At 41.8% G+C, this 17,548-nt stretch overlaps 1 protein-coding gene across 4 annotated transcripts in view; it reads left to right on the forward strand.

Annotated features, from left to right (window-relative positions):
• Positions 1 to 14,564, forward strand: part of LOC135268148 (zinc finger protein 492-like) — a 47,233-nt gene extending 32,669 nt beyond the window's left edge. For 3 of the 4 annotated variants that reach the window (XM_064373434.1, XM_064373458.1, XM_064373477.1), the window contains exon 5: positions 128 to 14,564. The gene's annotated coding sequence lies outside the window, so the exon portion shown is untranslated. The remainder of the gene's footprint in view (positions 1 to 127) is intronic. The other variant, XM_064373442.1, reaches the window with a different exon arrangement.
• The last annotated feature ends 2,984 nt before the right edge of the window (positions 14,565 to 17,548 follow it).

Below are 17,548 nucleotides of genomic sequence, written 5' to 3' on the forward strand. Positions count from 1 at the left end.
AGATTCTTACCCAAAGTGTGACAAATACAAAATTTGCTCGAAAATATATCATAGAAATTAAAGATTTAATAGCGTTTATGGTAAGTGAACCATAATAAATTATTATTTATTTTGTTTTTTTCCTTAGATGAAGTCTTGGTCTGTCACCCTGGCTGGAGTTCAATGGCACAGTCTGGGATCTGAGCAACCTACATCTCCCAGGTTCCAGTGATTCTTCCATCTCAGCCTCCTTAGTAGCTGAAATTACAGGCACCCTCCATCATGCCTGGCTACTTTTCACATTTTTCTAGTGATGGAATTTCACCATGTTGGCCAGGTTGGACTTGAACTCCTGACCTCAGATGATCAGTGTGCCTTGAGCTCGCAAAGTGCTGGGATTACAGGTCCCTTGGGCTTGGCGACCAAGGCAGGGCCCCTTGATGGGTGGCTGAGGTCGAAGGGGGACATTGAGCTCCCGGAGCCTGTGAACTATCTGCTGACACCCTCCCCGAGAGTCTCCGGCATGTTTCTGGAGTCCAGCGACCCCCACCCGCCACACCTCACCAGACCGAATCTCCAACCCCATGGGACCCAATCCCTGCCCATGCGGTCTGATCTGGAATCCAATGGGGAGGGCAGTAACGAGTGCCCACCTAATGGTCTCAAGCGACCTCCTCTGGTCGATCCAATCAGGAAAGCCGGCTCAAGGAGGTACCAAGGTCAGGACTGTCCGGCTCCTGCGCTGCTTGTGACATGCAGCCTCCTTGCCCGGGACGGCCTCGGCACCGCCCGCAACATTTTCCTGTGCAGCTGAGGCCAGAGAGCGCCAACATTGCGACCTGCCAGCCGGGAACCCCAATACGCATGTGCAAGCGGCTCGTCAAAAGCGCGAGCGCTGAGCCGGAGATCATGTCACAGTGACCGCCACTGGCCTGGGGAACCGTCTCAGCTGCTTGGCAAAGCAGGCGCCCTCTGTGGCAGTGCCTCAGCATTGGGCGACAGCTCCGTCTTCCGGGGATCGTCGACACGGTCCCGCGATTTCTGGAGTCCAGCTTGGCAGAACCAGGCTAAGAAAAGGTCCAGCAGAGCTTCAGGTTTGCCAAGGGCGATGGATCCCCAAGGATCCCCAAGGATCCCCTAGATACTTCAGGCCTGCCCAGATGCTGTTGGGGTGCGTCTCCTTGAAGGCTGTCCCTTCTGGGATGTCCAGGTAAGGTCAGCCTGTGTGCTGCAGGGATGCTTTATCCCCGAGGGGCTTCCCGGAAGAGAGCAGAACCGCACAGCCTCACCAGCTGCCTGCGACTGTTGGATTTCTCCGCGTGGCTTAGTCTCCGTGTGTGTGTGTGTGTGTGTGTGTGTCTGCTTGTATGTCTCCGTGTGTGTTCACGTGTGTGTGCGTGTGCTTGCGCTGTATGCTTGACAAGGGGTGTGGCCAGTGCACTCCAGCGCGGTTTCTCTGAAGTCCGCCTAGGTTCCCGTGTGCGTCCTTGGCCCAGCTTAGGGGCTGAGAGGCCCCGCGTGTTTTGTGTTGCTCCTGGTTTCTAAAGCCTCAGTGTAGTGGGGGTCGGGCTCCCACCCGAAAGACTGCAAATCAGCTGCCCGTCGCGAAGGGGTCCCTCTCCAGATGGAAGGTGAGTACAGCACCCCCAAAACCAAACTCTTCCAAGGGCCCTTGGTCCTGCAGCACATCTAGGGCTGGCCCCGTGCTCATGACCCCTTGAGGGACTACCCTGGTGTCCTTCAACGGATGTGTATTTGACCTACTGTGGATTCTTGTCAAAAGACACATTGAGCGAGCCTGTGATTCTGCACTTCTAGTAGGTACTCGGGGATGCCATTGATTATGGGTCATGATTGGGATTTCCAGGAGCAAGTCTCTGCAGTGTTCTACGGAAGGAAGTGTTGTAGATGTAGGGTCTGCATGTCAAGAGTATAGTCTGGATATAGTGTTCGTTTTTCTCCCTAACCACTTTCATAATTCAAACACACTGATCGGCAATATAGATGGAAACAGTGCGATCCTATGTTGACTTTTCTTGAATGGCTCATTTAGTTGACTCCTGTTTATCTAGGGACAGATTAAATTGTATGCAGTTAGCCACGTGATGCAATCACAGAGGGCTTGGTATCATGAAGAATTGAAATCACAGCAATTTTAAGGCAACATTAGCATGTACATAGCATCATGCCCTTCTGTTTAGGAATATTTTGTACCTACTCTGGCTTGGGAATGCTCCTTGATCTCAGCTGTCCAAGCAATTTTTGGGAGCAGGGCCTGCTGTCTCTTCCGGCCTCTAAGGAACAGGGGTCTGCACATGGGAATGGCAACATCTATCTAGAGTCTGTGCTGTGATTGCTGGTGGTTTCTAACGCTTTAGCTGCAAACACTCAGGTACTTACAGTTCTTGTAAAATATCTGTATGTATTCTTTGAAATGCTAAATGTATTCTGTCCTATAGTATGAAAATGGCACCTGAATTAGCTTAAAATGAACTTTTCTGTGGCATTTTAATTGGTTTTACCTTAACTAGGACTTAGGAGCTGTGAGACCTTTTCCTTCTGCTCTTCTTTTGGTGCTGAAAAACCCTTTCTTTAAATGAACACCAATGCACCTGCATACACATGTGGGCAAACAATGTGTGTAGTATGTTCCCAGGATTGGCCTTTCAGCTAAAAGGCCATATGTGGTAAGTTATGAAAACATGCAGGCTGTGAGTAAATCCTAATGATGGGCAGTTGTGAAAGGATGTATATGGTATATTTAATTTGTTACTTTCTTTCTCCTACGGCACCCACGGTCACATCATTCTGTGGTCCAATACAGTATTAATGAAAAGTAGACAAGTTTGCAAACACCTAACTAAAGTAATCAAGGTTAACAGAGGAGATTCATTTTTATTATTGATGAAACAGGTATTGTTTGGATTTCTTTTTTTTTTTTTTTTTTTCTCCCAGAGAACCAGAGGCGGAAAACAGAGCTTCATTCCTGAGGGAGAAAAATATGAGGTTGGAATAAGTGAAACTTTTCCACAGCCTTACCTTTGAGAAGTTTTCTTTCTTAAAATTGTTCCTTCGTATCCTTCTGATGTTTACTGTTGTTTTCTTTTCTGAGCCCTTGTATGGCAGTAAAGAGTTCCTAGAGAGAGAAGACAGACAGTAGGCTTGGTGGCAGTAGTAAGAGGAAAAATGAAAATACAGATACCAGAATACATAATTGTTTTCTGTCTCATCAAAATTGATGTGTCGTCTTCAAATTAGTAGTTGGAGTCTTTGCTAGAGTATCCAGACAATGGGCCTCTCTCTCTCCTCCTGCCTGACTAACCATTATAGATATAAAAAGCATACCTATAAATCATTTGAGTTTCACTTACTGTCATTGTAAATAGTATCACATGGTTATTGTATTTTTAATTATATTATTTTTTTGGTTACAGAGCAGTTAAGATTTATCTGGTTTCTGTTGTAAGAATTTAAGAATTACAGTCAAATATATATATATATATATACACACACACACACACATATATATATTGCACCTGCTTTTCTAAGAAGAATTTCATTATGTGTATATTCAAAAGATCAAGATTAAAAAATAAAGTGCCTCTTACATAAGGAAGGTGGTGTAAAACACCAAGAGGAAGGATCAACCCTCTGCTCCATACTTATTAATATTTTAAATATGAATGAATTGCCTAATATTTATCTGACTAAAATAAACTGTTTGCTATGGCTCTTAGTAGATTCTGCAGAAAGCTTTTGCAGTTCATTTTTGTCCGACTTTCATATGTTCCATCAGATCAGGTTCATTGTTTTAGGAAGAAGAGGAGAAAGATTTGTTAAATCATGAAGTGGTAATACACCTTTCAGCTGCGAAAGATACACAATGTACAAAGCAGTTAAAACAGATTATACGGTATAAACTGTTAAGGATGTAAGTGAGATACATGTAATCATTAACCTTGGAACAGACTGGAAATCTGCTAATGAATCAAATCAATACCCTCTCCACTGATTCATAATAATTTGAAAGAAGTGAAAACTTTAACAGTTACTGTATGTGACATTATCATGGACTGTAATTAGCTAACCTCCAGGAGATTATGTTACCTAGTTACCAGAAGGTAAATATAATTTCTGTAGATGTGCTGGAGAGATTTTCATAAAGACAGGTGCCAGATGTGGAAAAGGGTCAGGAAGGAATATTTGCTATAGCCCAAACCTGGATCATCTTTCAATAATTTTATTCCATCTGTCCTCCTTATGACATTTCATACTCCTAGTTCAAGTGAACTTCTTGCTTTGAAAAGACTTTACAATCTAATTTTGCCACTTAAAAATGTGATTATCCCTTTTATATCTTTCTGCACATTTAGATCTCACATGAGATGGCAAAGAAGTCAAGGCAAAAATTCTGCATCTGGAAAAAGAATAACACATGGGCTTCCTCTTACAGGCAAGACACTTGTATATAAAAGTATTTCATGTTTATACAAACCCCCCACCACCACTGTCAACCTCCATCTCAACAGTTCCAGCATGGCCATTATTGCCAATAGAATTATATAGAAGAATAGTGAAAAGGAATGAATGCTTTTGTGTCTATTGCATTCTCACAGTTTTTACACCCCCATTTTGCAAATAGTACATAGTACCCTACAAAGTAGTACGTAGAAAGGAAAATGGTCCCAGGACCCACTGCATATATATATATATATATATACACACACACACATATGGCTTTGATGTAAACCTTAGAAGAAACAATCATGATATATGAAGTTCCATAGGAAAATCTCAATTTGGGGAAGATATAAAAAGAGATATTGCCATTCTCTAAGGAATCAGTAAATAAAATAGAGAAAATGCATGTAAAATATATGCGTATGGAAATGTGAAGAGCTTTTTTTATAATGCCAAAAGGGAGCACAAGATAAAAACTGTTGTCATTTGTTTCCAGGGGAAGCTGTCGGTGACACCAGGCACAGTAGGATAGTTAGTTAGCTACCACATGTAAAGCTATGAGCAGATGATGCCGTTGACATAGAGCACAGGAGGTACGTGTTTTTATGGGTGCATTTCTGTGCGTGTGCATGTGGAAACCAGCAAGGAATCTGACACTGATGTACTTCATCAAGTCCAATTATAAAGAACAAGTAGAAAGATGAACATTCTGTGCATCTGGCAGCCTAACTAGCTCTGTCAATTTGTGGATGCTGCCAATATTGTAGTATAAGCTTCCATTCTATCTGTGTTGTTTATTTTGAGCTAGATTTACTGCACATTATGTGAATTGATGATGGCTAGAATGTCCAAAAGATTCTGAGTCTGTTTAAAGTTCCAAGGTGTCAAATTATGCAGGACTGTGTCACAAACATTATGAAAGGGTAAGTGGGTAGGCAAGCTGATCTCAGTATTTGTTAGACGTCCAAGAAAAATTGCCTAAAATATAGATGAAGAAGGTTTATAAAAAGATATAGAGAGTACATATGAATACGTGCAATCAAATGTTTTATTTTCAAGTTGTATTATGTCATTTTCCAAAATTCAAAGTATGTACAAACAAATAGACAAGTCAAATCAGTTCTTCTGAGGTTGTTACATGCATATTATTCAAACTTTCTCATCAGTACCATATTAAATTGCCAGAATTAAGGAATGGACTTGATGAGTGAGGGTTGTGCCTGGCTTCTTTCTGACTGGCTAGATCTGAGGAACAGGTATGTTTCTGTGCACTCACTATTAAGTTATTCTGTGATGATCATTTTGCTTTGATTTCTTTCCGTATAATAGAATGTTTATAAATCTTTCTACCACACAGTTTAGGAAATAGACTTTGCTATCATCATTAAGAAATCACTAAGTAAATTCAGAATATACTTTTTAATGAAAATCATATACATTTATGAGAGAAAGTGACACTAATACGGATAGGTCATCAATTTCAAGGCTTCTGTCCATTTTAATTTTCAACACAATGTGCAGTTGAATGCTATGCCTGAATGATGCTGGGACATTCTTATGAATGGAGAGAAGAGAGATTTAATGATTCAAGAATTATGTCTGCATCTGCATATAGGATATCATTTAATTTATGTGGCTACTCTTGTCTGCTTATGTAGCAAGTAGCTCAGATCAGAATTTTCCTGTACCAGCCAAACTCTATGCAGTTCAACTACAGTCATCGAATAAGAAAAGCATTTTGTTTATGGTATAGAAATTTTAATTAGTGTTTTCAGCCCCCATTCAATTAGTGGTTCATTGTGGTTGAATTGTGTCACTGAATACACATATATTTATATGTAACTCTGCCTTTCTTCAATGAATAAAATGTTAATCATCCTTCCTTATTGGTTTCAGAGCTATGACATCAAACAGAATCTATGAATGTAGTTCATTTGATTGGCAATATTTGATATTCATCTGTTGAGTAGATACTTATACATATTCATAATATATGCTAGGTAATGTGAGATATATAAGCCAATACAATATGCAATCATTACCCTACAGATATTTTAGCATCTAGCTGAGTAGGTAAGCCATTCTTATAAAAAAAAATCAAATAGCAATGCATACAATCCATATCTATTAAAAAATACAAGGCTGGCACAAATTGGACTAATATTAAGTTGACAAGTATTTGTTACAGTCTTCTATCTGCCAGACACTATATTGGGTCCTTCCTCTCATTAGTTGTCTCACTTAACTCCTCAATAACTCTGTGAGATGTTTTCCCCCACGTTTGAGATGAAGATAGAGGGAAGAGTAGCTATAACTTGTCTGGGCCACATAGCCATTAAATGGCTAAACAAGATTTTACTTCAGTTTACCTCCAGAAGGACATATTGAACATCTGATCTATACCAGACATAGTGTTTGACACTGAGATAAACAAAATAAAATATCTGTTTTAAGAGGTGTAGAGCCTTGTAAGAAATAAAATATGAAAAGTTTAAAGTGAATATAATGGACTAAGTGCTGAAATAGGTGTACACATAGGGAGTGATAAGAACAAAAGTGATAAGCTCAGAAACGTAATTGAGTTAGATAGAGGAGGAAAACATGAGAGGCTTCCAAGACAGGCACAAGCATAAACAAGGGTACAGTGGCACAAACAAGAGGATAGTGGGAAATGCAGCTTTTGCAGCACACAATGGTAACTCATGTGACCAGTGAGGGAGAAACATATTTAACAGTGTGCATTTTGGTAGGAAGTAACCCCAGTGGGCTGACATATTGAGACAAGGCTTGAATGATGTAGATTTTCTGTTGCCTCATGAACTTTGGGTATATGTATTTTGATTATCCAGATAAAGAATGATCAGATGTTTTAAGTGAATATAAATGGGATCAACAAATGCATAGAGACAAAGATGGTAGGTTGAGGAATGTACAGGCCGATATGGTAGATCTGCTAACTTTCTATTCTTAGGGTTAGTTGCCACATATACACTTGAAGCTTCTTATCACCTAGAGATGATCTTCCTCTAAAATCTTAAATTCCACTCACTGGCAACAACTTCTTTACTGTCCAGGTATTATTGTCATCATAATTCTCCAAACTGACGAAGACCTTTAATCCCTCAATCCTCCAATTTGTTTATCTCTATTAGCCATAATCTATTCAATTTCTGACTGATCTAGATTCCCTGCCCCACCACTTCAGCCCCTCCTTTTGCCATAAATTCCTTGTTTAATTTTACTTTACATCACACATTCCTGCAAAAATTTCAAGATTGGAACAATTCATTCTTATTTCTCTAGCTCTCTTTTCCGTTATTGGAAGAAATGATTTTCGCGACCTTTTCTCTCTATGCCGGTCACCTTCTGACTCTCAGATCATTATCTCTTATCAAAGAAATGGAAATTATCATCCAAGCACTACAAACAAATGGAGATAAGGTCCACTGCATCCAATCACAAATGTAGAGGTAGTATTCCTTCAACATGAGGCCAATCCTTCTATCTGTGCTTTGGATTCTCCTTCTTCCTTTCTTACCCAACATTCTTCCACTTTTTTCAGATTATTATATATTTACTAGCTCTTTTTCAAGAACATTGTCTAAATATACTATGTCTTTCCAATCACAAAAGCAAAACAACACTCTTTTCCTCAAGTCACTCTTTTGCTACCGTCTTATCAACCTCTAGCATAGGCAAACATCTTGAAAAAGTGGCTTAGAGTCATTGTTCTATGCTTCCTTCACTTTCAATGCATTCTTCAACTCGTTGCAATCTGAAAAACACTGCCAAGAGTTCTCTGAAACCGTTCTTGTTAAGGTCATCAATGAATGCCTTGTTTCCAAACCCTCATGGGTACTCTTACTTTACTTTACTTGTAGGATTTGATATTGCTAACTAACCACTCCCTTCTGAACATGGTTTCATTGGTGTAATGACACCACTCTCTCTCATTTTCTTGGTAGACTTCTTGTGCACTGCCATTTCCCTAAATATTAGTGTCTTCAGGGATATCGCTTAGGCATTTGACTCTTATCTTTCAATACATCCTTCCTGAATAATATCAGTTATATCTTTAATCATAATTTATGTTCCTATACCATCATTTATCATTCACATGTGGAACAATCTGATCCAAGGAATAAATCCTCAACTAATCCCTTTTTGCTGAGTTTTAGTCAGTCCTATATGTTTAAATTATTACTCAATTTGGAGAAGACCATGAGTTCAGCTTTGAAGCAGTGCCTTTCACACAGCCATCGAAAGGCCGTGGGTCCAAAACTGGATGTATCATCTCCTTCTCTCCTTCTTCCAGCCAACTTTTCTAAATATTCTCAAATACATGAACTTTTTTACCAATAACATTATTCTAGTAAATGACTAGAATTCGATAAGAACAATTGTTGCATTTACTAATGTAAATGAAGAAACCTCATCATTTAAGACATCTGTAGCTGAGTAAGAAATATATAATCCAGGTAGGTGTAGCAAAAAATTACATTTAGTTCATTTAAATTATATTTGAAAGTATATATATATATATATATATACCCCTTTTAATTAAGTTGAGACAGTTGAGTGAACTACACCTAAACTGCTAAATTTCAGAAGTCTAACTCATAAGAAACCAGTATTTTAATCAAGAACAGAAAGCACATCATTTTAATATTTATATTCCCAGTTCCCAGCAGCATAAACTATAACAGAGTTGCTGATCAATTGATATTTATTAGTAAATTAGTCTGTTTGTTATTCAATACTACCTAAAAGTGAAAAGCATTTTCAACCATGTCATTCATACATGAATACGATATAGTTATAATTTATTCTATATACTAAATGGCTAAGTAAATAAGAATATCCCAATTGTCTTTATACCTGAGAGAATTATATATTAATTAGAATATAGTAATGCTACAAGGAATATAAGGTATTAAAGTGACTAGTTGTGTTAGCTTTGTGTTAAACAAAGACTTATTTTACAGCTATAGTTTCAGTGTGAAAGTGACCACTATTCATGGGGGAAAAAAAATGTTTCACTAGCTTGATGCCACTTATTACCATAAATGGAATACTAGTATTTTATGCATTCTGCTAAGGAAGAAGGTTGACTCTTCTTCAGCCAAAACAAACTTTATATATTTTCCCTTCAATAAGGTCATTTCCTCCCTGAGCAGTGAGTATGAACTACTATGCTGATAAGAAGTTAGTAAGTCTAGTTCATATTGCAGTAACACTCTACACTTAAAGCAAATAGAAATGAATTTTACTGTTGATACAGTTTGGATTTGTGTCCCTGCCGAAATCCCATGTCAAATGGTAATCCAAAATGTTAAAGGAAGGGTCTGGTGGGGGGTGATTGGATCATGTGGGCGGATTTCCCCCTTGCTATCCTGGTGATAGTGAGTGAGTTCTTACATGATCTGGTGGTTTTAAAGTCAATAGCACCTTCCCGTTCTTTCTCTTCCTCCTGCTCCTGCCCTGTAAAATGAGCCTGCTTCCCCTTTGCCTTCCATCATGATTGTGAATTTCCTGAGAACTCTGCAGCCATGTTTCCTGTACAGCCTGCAAATTTGAGAGTCAATGAAACCTCTTTCCTTTATAAATTACCCAGTCTCAGGTACTTCTTTATAGCATTGTGAGAATGGGCTAATACAACTGTGGTCCCATTCTCCTATTATTGTGAAATATACAAACACAAAAATTATATAAAAAACATAAATGCACAGTGTAAATTTATAGTAAATGGAGTTACAGTAAATAGAATTATAGTAAATCAAGCATCCTTGTAATTCACCATCAAGTTACAAAATAGAACTTTGCCAACGGCTGTGCCCAATTATAACACCTTTTCTCCCACTCTAAGACACCACTGTCAGGATATTTACAGTATTATTTTCCTTGATTTGCATTATGGTATTAGTATGTGAAAATGTATCATTAAAGTACATAATTTAGTTTTACCTGCTCTGAAATTTATACGAATATAATAATGTAGTATAAATTTCTGTTGTGTGACTCCTTCCATTAAATGATCGGTTCAAGTAGGTACTGAGGTCAGGACTGTCGGAGTCCTGCGCTGCTTGTGGCATGCAGGCTCCTTCCCCAGGGCGGCCTCAGGGAGCGCCTCCACCATATACCTGCGTGACCTCAGCATGAGAGCACCGGCATTACAGCTCTCCAGCCGGGCACATGAATGCGCATGCGCAAGCAGCGAGCCACACACACCAGCGCTGAGCCAGGGCTCGCGTCACAGTAACCGCCAATGTTGCGTGGGGAACGGTCTCAGTGGATTGACAAAGCAGGGGCCATCTGTGGCAGTGCCTTGGTGTTGGACAACGACACTATCCCCGGGGGAATCGTTGCCACAGTCCCATGATTTTAGGAGACTGGCAGGCTGAACTAGGCAGAGAAAAGGTCCAGCAGGGCTTCAAGGATATCCAGGGCGATCCCCAAGAACCCCCACAACGCTTCAAGCCTGCCCAGACAGTTTGACGGTGCGTGTCCTTGAAAGCAGTACCAGCCAGGATTTCCAGGTATGGCCTGCCTCTGTGCTAAGGGACTTCTCCCTCCCTGAGGAGCTCCCTGCAGAGAGCAGAATCTGGCAGCCTCAGGGGCCGCCTGGCAGTGTGTGTTTCCGTGCGAGTGTTAGATGTCTCTGTGTGTCTGTGTGTGTGTGTGTGTGTGTGCATGCATGTATCTTTCTGAGTGTGTTGAGTGTGTGCACGTGTGTGTGTGCGACATGCCGACATGAGTGTGGCCAGTGCACTCCAGTGGGGTTTCTCTGTAGTCCACCTGCCTTCTGGTGGGGTTCTGCCTTTGGCTCAGCTTGGGGACTGCTGGCCCCTCATTCTTTGTATTCCTGATGGTTTCTAAAGCCTCAGTGTGGTGGGGTCTGGCTCCCACCTGCAGGTGTTCTAATCACCTGCCCTTCCTGAGGCGGACCACTCCTTGAGAAAGAAGACGGGCATAACACACCCAAAACCAAACTCCTCCTAGGGCCCTTGGTCCTGCGGCACATCTAGGGCTGGACAGACCCTAGCCGACCCATCCTCAGGACCCCTTTGAGCCCACTTCTAATTCTGGGGCTGGCCGAGCTGGAGCTTCAGGAGGTGAGGCGGGCGCACCTTCCTCCTCTTGGGATTTCGTTCCAGGTCAGAGGATGTGCACAGAAATCAGAAGGTCTTATAAGGGTGAGGATACAATCTGCTGAGCTGTGGAAAGGATCAAGCACCTTGACCCGAAGGACATGTGCTGACAGATGTCAAAGAAAGTGCCTCTTCCTCAACACACATTTCTGAGTGACTGTATACCTGTGACACTCCTGGAACCGTGGGTGCCCAAAGCTTCCACCACCAAGGAAACCCTTGGTCCTCCTATTCCATCAGATGACTGCACGTGTTTTCATAGGATGAGACGATGCCAGCCGTGGCTGGCCTTGAACTTGATCTTCTCATCAAGGATGTGTTTCCTTTCATCTGCTGTGGTCTTCTCAGAGTTGAGGGCTCTCTCATTGCTCTGTTCCTGGCTGGGACAGCTGGTCAGCACTGAAGCTGTTGCCTGCCAGGGATTTCATGGAACTAAAGAGACAGGGGTGTGGCTGGGTTCAGGCCATGTGGCCGGAAGTGATCCCAGTGTGGATGTTGCAGCAGTTTGCACTCTGCGGGATCCTCTTGGCTTCTCTGCCGGGAATCCCTGAAGGAGGCTTGGACTCTGAAACAAGTCCTCCTGTGGTCCCAGGTGTGATCTGCTTGTGCTTGGCTTTCTTGAGGGTTGTCAGCAGCCTGCTGGACGTTGGTCTTGGGCTTTGATTTGCCACAGAAGTCTTCTGAGACACTCTCTCCTCCTGATCTGCCCATATAGGAGGCCGGTTCCAGGTGTTGCCACCTCTGCTGCACACTGGGCTTGCATCTTTGTTGTTGTTCCTGCCTTTTCCGGACAGCAGTGCTGAGAAGCAGGAGTCCCTGACCTTGGAGACCAAGGCAGGGCTCTTGGTGGGTGGCCCAGGTCGAAGGGAGGCAGTCAGCTCATGGAGCTGGGGGATGTTCTGCTGACACCCTCCCTGTGGGTCTCAGGTATGTTTCTGTGGTCCAGTGACCCCCCACCACACCTCACAAACTGAATCTCCAGCCGCATGGGACCTGATCCCTGCCCACACTATCCGATCTGGAATCCAATGGGAAGAGCAGTCCTGAGCACCCACCTCACGGTCTGAAGCGTGCTCCTCCTCCACCTGTCCCAAAGAAGAAAGTCGGCTCAAGGAGGTAGTGAAATCAGGACAGTCGGGCTCCTGTGCTTCTTGTGGCATGCAGCCTCTTGTGCAGGGCCGCCCCTGGCACCGCCTCCACCATGCACCTGTGCGGCAGCAGCTGGACAGCACCAATGTTGCGTCTAGAAAGCTGGGCAGTTGAATGCACATGCGCAAGCGGCGTGTCACAAGCGTGAACGCTGAGCCAGGGTTCGCGTCACAGTGACCGCCACCGTTGCGCAACAATGTCAGCGGCTTAGCAAAGCAGGGGCGCTCTGTGGCAGTGCCTCGGGTGGTCTCGCGATTTTATGACTCTAGCAGGCTGAACCCTGCTGAGAAAAGGTCCAGCGGGGCTTCAACCCTGCCCAGGGCCATCCCCAAGGATCCTCACGATGCTTCAGGCCTGCCCAGTGTGATGGTGCATTTCATTGAAAGCTGTAAGCATCAAATGGTCTCTTAAGAGAAACTTGAAATTCCTTGAACAGGAGGTCAAAATTAGGAGGGGGTGAAACGAGCGCATTTCATCATGTTCCCATTCACATGGTAATGAGGTGTAAAGGATGAAAGACCTTTACTTAAAAAATACTGCAAAGAAAATACTGCCTTTAGGGAAAAGCCAAATTTGAATTGGAGTAAGCATTTGAAGTGGACATTGTTCTGTAAACAGAACAATGTAGCGTTTTTGTCCTGAGGTTAGTTAAAAAAGGAGAAGATCAAGAAGGAGACAAGAGAACAGAGTAGATGTTTCATAAACAGCCTGAGATCGCTTCTGTGCATCTCATACTGTTTCCTTATTTACAGCTGGTGAGGACCCACCAGCCCAAAACCTGTATGCATGAACTTCAAATTCTTACACACCTAAGTACTATAAATACAGCCCAAAGAAGACTATGTTTATCCACTTAGAACTTGCCTGCTTCACATATTTCATAAATTTGTACCTGGGTGATGGTAGACAGTCATAGGATTGGGTGGCATAAATGTGACTGACAGACCTTAAACATGCAAATTTTAGGTCCCACTTACCCTGCTGGTTTAAAACTGAATAGCGCCTTCCCCTCCTTTCTCTTCCCCCTGCTCCTGGCATGTAAAATGAGCCTGCCTCCCCTTTGCCTTCCATCATGATTGTAAGTTTCCTGAGACCTCGGAAGCCATGTTTCCTGTACAGTCTGCAAACCTATGAGCCAATGAAACCTCTTTCCTTTATAAATTACCCAGTCTCAGGTAATCCTTTATGACAGTGTGAGAATGGACTAATACAACTGTGATCCCATTCTCCTTTTATTGTAAAATATGCAAACACAAATAATGATATAAAAAACATAAATGCACAATGTAAATTTATAGTAAATAGAATTATAGTAAAGCAAACATCCATGTAATCCACCACCAAGTTTCAAAGTGGAACTTTGCCAACAGCTGTAGCCAATTATAATACCTTTTGTCCCACTCTAAGAAACCACTGTCTGGATATTTACAGTAATATTTTCCTTGCTTTTCATTATGGTATTACTATGTAAAAATGTATTATTAAATTACATAATTTAGTTTTACCTGTTTTGAACTTTATGTGAATGTAAAAATATTGTATATATTTCTGTTTTATGACTTCTGCCATTCAAATTCAGTGTTCAGTTTTTAAGATTTATCCATGTTGCAAGCTATAACTGTAGTTCCTTCATTTCATTGCTGATGAATAATCCCCTGTATAAATACACCTTAATTTACTTTTAAATTATATTGCTGATCAATATTGGATTGCTTACAGCTTTTGTCTATCGTGAATAAGAATGCTATTGCATTGGGGGATATGTATGCTAGTATACCTAAGCATGCATTTTTGTAGAATATACAATTAAAGTGAACTGGTCTGAGAGTGTGTGTGTGTGTGTATGCATATATATGTAAACTACACATATATAAATAACTTTACTAAAATGAAAAGTATAAAAATAGAAGAGAATTTTGAAAATTGGTTGTATCCATTTAATTCATTTTATTTAAGAAAGAGTATTTTAAATTCTACAGGTAAATTCCATGTAGTATTGCACATTTTAAAGAAAACAAGTGAATAGTCTGATTGAAATTTCAAAATAAAATAAAAATAAAGTGTACATGCCTAAAAGAATTTAGCAAATACCAGCACTTTTTTTCCTAATTAAAATGCATATTTTCTCATAAAAGTAGCAGGAATGCATCAATCACATTCATCTAAATTCTTAAAGAATAGTGCAGAAAGAAACAGGTAGAGCCTGTGAAGATTCAAAAGTAGAATATAATGACTAGATTTTCATTTTATGGAATTCACATTTCTCTTATAATTTCACAAAGTTTGGAAGCTTTGCCCAACATGCAATTAAACAAACATCATATGAGCTTATTAAAGAATGAGTTCTTAAAGTGTAACTTCCACATTATTTTCTATTTGCAAAAGTTCGAACATGGGAAGCTCTGCCCTGAAACCAGTAAATCAAATCAGTGATCGTGGACCTGGGAACTAGTGACTGGTTCTTTTAAAATGGAAAAAATTGAAAGACGGCCGGTTAGGAGCAGCTCAGGATTGCAGCTCCCAGTGAAAGCGCAGAGGGTGAATCGATGCCACATTTCCAGATGGATTTTTATTGCCCACAGACAAGGAGATTCCCAGGCAGAGGAGCCCCACAGGTCACCAGTGAGGCTGTTTTGGCCAGCGCGGCTGCTTTGCTGGCACCCTGGCACAGAGGTTCCCAGTGCAGAGTAAACAGGACTGGGTCCCCTGTTAGCCAGCAAGGGGAGCTCTGGGAAGGCAGAGTCACTCATTCATCTGATTAAAAAAAAAAAGGTGGGGACTGAAACAGGGAGCCAGGCCGGGAGATTCCCAGGCAAAAAAGCACCACGAATCTCAGTGCCATTGTTTTGGCTGGCGGAGTGGGTCACCGCACGGGAAATCACACAGATCCTGGTGACTTTTCAACAGGCAACCAGAACACCTGGGAGAGAGCAGATCGTTCAACTTAAAAAAAAAAAAGGCTCTGAGTCAGGGAGCCAGGTGATCAGGCTTGGCTGGTCCCACCCTCACAAAAAAAAAACAAAAAAACAGCAATTGGAAATGCTCTGGGTTGAGAGTTTCACAGCAACCACAGCTGAACCTGGGACAGTCCAACTCTGGGGGGGAGGGGCATTTGCCATTACTGAGGCACTCCACCACTATGGAGCAGTCCGCCATTGCTGAGGCAACCCACCATTACAGAGAGAGTCCATCAGTACAGAGGTGGGCCACCATTGCTGAGGCAGTTCTAACTACATCCATATAAACAGGACTGCAGGGAAGTTCACACAGCAGCTGGGTGGAGCCCACAGCAACTCAGCAAAGCCTCTGCAGGCAGACAGTGATTAGGCTGCCTCCTTGCTGGGCAGGGCAGCCCTGGAAAAAAAAAAAAAAAAAGGCAGCAGCTCAGTGGAAACTCATAAATAAAGCCCTAACTCCCTGGGACAGAATGACTGGAGAAAAAAGGGGTTTATGAGTTCTGCTGCAGCAGACTTAAATGTGTCTGCCCAGCAGCTCTGAATGAACAACAGAACTCACAGCTTAGCACTTGAGCTCCTATAAAGGACAGACTGTCTCCTCAAGCAGCTCCATGACCCCCGTATATCCAAAGAGTCACCTCATAAAGGAGAGCTCAGACTGACATTTGGCAGGTATCCTTCTGGGACAAAGCAGAAGAAGAAACTGGTAGCAACCCTTACTGCTCTGCAGCTGCTACAGGTGATCCCCAGGCAAGCATAGCCTGGAGTGGACTTCAGCAGTCCTACAGCAGAGGGGCCAGACTGTTAGAAGGAAAACTAAGAAACAGAAATAACTTCATCATCAACAAACAGGACGTCCACTCAGAGACCAAATCAGAAAGTGAGCAACCTCAAAGACGACAGGTGGATAAATCCACAAAGATGGGAAGAAACCAGCGCAAAAAGGATGAAAACACCCAAAACCAGAACACCTCTCCTCCTACAAAGGATCACAACTCCTCACCAGCAAGGGAACAAGGCTGGATGGAGAATGAGTGTGATGAAATGACAGGATCAGACTTCAGAAGGTGAGTAATAAGAAACTTCTGTGAATTAAAAGAACTTGTTCTAACCCAATGCAAAGAAACTAAGAACCTTGAAAAAAGGTTTGACGAAATGTTAATGAGAATGGACAATTTAGAGAGGAATATAAGTGAATTGATGGAGCTGAAAAACACAACAGGAGAACTTCACGAAGCATGCACAAGTTTAAACAGTCGAATTGATCAAGTAGAAGAAAGGATATCAGATGTCGAGGACCAGCTCAGTGAAATGAAACGAGAAGACAAGATTGGAGAAAAAAGGATGAAAAGGAATGAGCAAAGTCTCCAGGAAATATGGGACTATGTGAAAAGACCTAATTTACGTTTGATAGGTGTACCTGAATGTGATGAAGAGAATGAATCCAAGTTGGAAAATACTCTTCAGGATATCATTCAGGAAAACTTTCCCAACCTAGCAAGGCAGGGTAATATTCAACTCCAGGTAATACAGAGAACACCACAAAGATATTCTTCAAGAAGACCAACCCCAAGGCACATAATCGCCAGATTTATTAGGGTTGAAATGAAGGAGAAAATACTAAGGGCAGCCAGAGAGAAAGGTCAGGTTACCCATAAAGGGAAACCTATCAGACTTACAGCAGATCTCTCAGCAGAAACCCTACAAGCCAGAAAAGAGTGGGGACCAATATTTAACATCCTTAAAGAAAAGAACTTTCAACTCAGAATTTCCTATCCAGCCAAACTAAGCTTTATAATCGAAGGAAAAATTAAACCTTTTGCAAACAAACAAGTACTTAGAGAGTTCACCACC

This window comes from Aotus nancymaae, unplaced genomic scaffold (assembly GCF_030222135.1).
Source record: "Aotus nancymaae isolate 86718 unplaced genomic scaffold, 86718_ANA_hifiasm-v0.15.2.pri h1tg000001l, whole genome shotgun sequence".
Taxonomy (NCBI): Eukaryota; Metazoa; Chordata; class Mammalia; order Primates; family Aotidae; genus Aotus; species Aotus nancymaae.